The sequence below is a fragment of the Rattus norvegicus genome, chromosome 18 (genome assembly GCF_036323735.1).
Source record: "Rattus norvegicus strain BN/NHsdMcwi chromosome 18, GRCr8, whole genome shotgun sequence".
In the NCBI taxonomy this organism is placed as follows: Eukaryota; Metazoa; Chordata; class Mammalia; order Rodentia; family Muridae; genus Rattus; species Rattus norvegicus.
Window position 1 is genome coordinate 20,100,150 of NC_086036.1, and position 3,155 is coordinate 20,103,304.

General features: G+C 40.5%; 1 non-coding gene across 1 annotated transcript; it reads left to right on the forward strand.

Moving 5' to 3' along the window:
- Positions 1 to 2,134: 2,134 nt before the first annotated feature.
- Positions 2,135 to 2,261, forward strand: LOC120098395 (small nucleolar RNA SNORA17). The gene has a single exon (XR_005496574.1). It is a non-coding gene; the product is annotated as a small nucleolar RNA SNORA17 (small nucleolar RNA).
- Positions 2,262 to 3,155: the final 894 nt, after the last annotated feature.

Genomic DNA, 3,155 nt, shown 5'->3' on the forward strand with positions numbered 1-3,155 from the left:
CTTTTCATATTGAATCTGAGTTTTTCAATTATTTTTGTTTTTTCTTACCCCAGATGTATAAAATATATGAACTTATCATCATAATTAGGCTTTATTTTGGAAGAAAAATCAGGAAAAATATCGAGAGTTGGTGAGCAAATTTTATAAAAAATGGGGATGTAATCATAGGAGGTCGTGTCACACTAGGCTATCCTCTTGTGTCTTATGTGTTGATTCAAAACAGCAACAACAAAAACGACAACAAAAATTAGCTAGTTCCTAAAGAGCTAATTAAAGTTCCTAAAGCCTCAGTTGGATTGAGGAACATTGGGCAGAAAAATTGACTTAATTGACGATTCCTGTAGAAAATTCTAATGAGGATGTCTACAAACCAAAATTACCAGAGTCTACCAAAACTTCCAGACCACAGGAGAACTGACCTGCGGATGGACTTTTCCATCTCTGCAGTTCCCTTCTTTCTACCCCCTACAGACACGAGACCTGCCCATACCACATCCCCACAATCTCCCTGCAGTTCATCTAGCTTTTATCCACTGGCACTTGCTAGTCTTTCAAGCTTCTTCATACTTTTTGTTGCTCTTCTCTTCTATATAAGAAAATTCCCAACCACAGCATATGAATGGAGAGGATGTGTGTGCTTTGGCTCAAAGTACATAGGGAATGGCCCATCAACTTGGGGGTAAAGAGATGGCAGTGGCTGGATCAGCCTCAGGTGCTGGTTTTGTCCAGTGAAGACAACCAGAAAGTATGCCTAGGACAGGAAGCATGTCCAGCTCCAGTATGACCCTTTCTGTTAGTCATGTTTCCTTTCCTAATGGTTCTAAAATCAGTAGAAAGTTCTCAAAGGTTCTAAAGCATTGCACAATTTGGACATCAAGTATCCAGACGCATGAACATGTTCCATTAACCTGAACAGACTACTTCAATCCTTTAGCAAAGATTTGACTCAAGCTCAGATTATGCAGTAATGCTCCAAATAACAAATGCCAAACCTTGCCTGGATTTCTCGTGTGGATAGGACTGCAGACCTACTGGGTGGGGAAGAAAATGCTTCCAGACTATTCGCCATCCCTCTTTTCATCTGTAAGAAAGGAGACTTTGTGACAACACAGCTGGAGTTTAAAACCGTGGAGAGTGACTCAAAAGGCAAAGAAAAGTATAATCAGAAATAATGAAGCTTAGATTTTGTGCGTGGGTGCCTCGCATATTTACTTTGGAACATTTACCATGTATATTCTTGATTAGAAGGGAAGTGTCCCTAGCTGTAATGATTATAGTGAGTCATTTGTGAATAATTGCTCTTGAGTCTTGAAATGACATTTTTTTAAAGAAAGTATGGAAGCTTGTAAGGGAGCTGGAAGACTACACAGGAAATGATGATTCCACCCAGATATATGATATTAACTCAAAGGAAGTATGCTAGCCTCTGGTCTTGGGGTCATGCAGTGATCCCTGGGCCATGGAGTACACATGTTAATAGCAAATATTCTAAAGTTGAGAAAGCAGAGTATATTACCCAAGACCCAGATGGAAGATGTCAAGAAAATAAACTTGTCACCTACCTCTCCCCACTACTCCCTGCTGATAAACAAAGCTGAGCCACTGGCTTTGTTTATCCTAAAGTGGGAGAACATGTACTCACTACTAGCCAAACACTGCCAGTGTCACACCCCAGCGACACAGGGCCATCTGTCCAGGTATTATGCATTTTGATTTTTTTAATATACAAAAATGTCATTAAGGGTGACCACTTGCACTCTCCCCTCTCAGACATCTACCTGAGAGGGTGAATAAAACTTCAGAACTTTCTAGTGGAGAAATTGAAGACACCTCTCTAGTGGAGAAATGTGAAGCTGTGTAGAAATTTGCTGTGTAAAAGTAAGTGGGTCCAGAAACCATGGTTTGGGGTAGACCAGTACTCCCCAAATACATCAACTGAAGCATTCCTTCTAGTCTTAATATCAGTTAAAGGAAGTCATTGGATATATATGAATGAAATTTCATCTCTAAGAATACCTATGGTGGGAGGCAGATGAATTAAGTTTGTCTATTTACTGGACAGGAAAGTCAGGAGAAGAATTACACTATCTACAGTGCAAACTAAGTCCCCACCCAATAATGATTATGCAGGAAAACCCTAAGAAGTATTTCAGGTGAGGGTGTTGTGCCACATGTGCATTTGTCGGTGGCAAAGAGGAGGGAGACTATGTCTACACTGAGTGTTCTGACCTATGAATGTTAGTCATTAGTAGCCTAACGTTCCCTGACAAAAAGTGAACCAAAGACGATCTCTAGTTTGGAATCAGAGAGCTGAGAAAGGGAACTAGTTTCAGATGACCGCCAATCCAGTGCCAAGCAGGCCTGGAGGAGTGGACCATGCCCACAATGACTCCAGCCTGGTGACATAAGGAACAGGTGGTGTATATCACTCCAGTGAAGAGTCTTGGGATGACCCCAGACATTTAGAGACCCTGGGAACTACTAAGATGAGAAAGTAAGTGTTAGAAAAATGGAAAAGAAAGAAGCACAGAGAAGGATGCAAGCACAATGAAGTGAGGCGGAACGGGGGACTCAAAGATGTGGCATAATGTTGTTTTGCATTGTATAAAAGCAATCATCTGTCAATAACATGTTGTTTGCCTATGAGCTTAGACAGGAAATAGGGAGGTAGAAGTTCAGTATATAGAGAGAATTGGGGGGATTGAGTAAGGTGTGGGAAGATTCTGTCCAGACACAGAAGAAAAGGGATTGTATGAAACTTAGGACCAAGCAACAACTCCATGGCAGTTAGAATAGAATACATGGGATAATGAGTTATGAGATTGTCAAAGAATGAGCCAAAGCTTATGGACAAGATGTTTGTAAGTATAATAAAGTTATACTCAGAGTTATTGTTTCTGGGATCAGATGTACAGTAAACACTCACAAAATAATGGAATCCACCATTTATCATGTAATCCAAGATTAGGACACTAGATTCAGACTTTAGCTAAACTTTATGGACATGGGAATCAGATCAGAAAGCAAGGCTAGCAGCTTTAAGCTTAACACTTAAGCAGAAGCCAGTAAGCAACATCTAGAATGATAGAACTGTAGCCTGAGACAATCTGAGGGACAGATAGGAGGTCTGGTCTCTTTGAAAGAGAGTGAAAGCA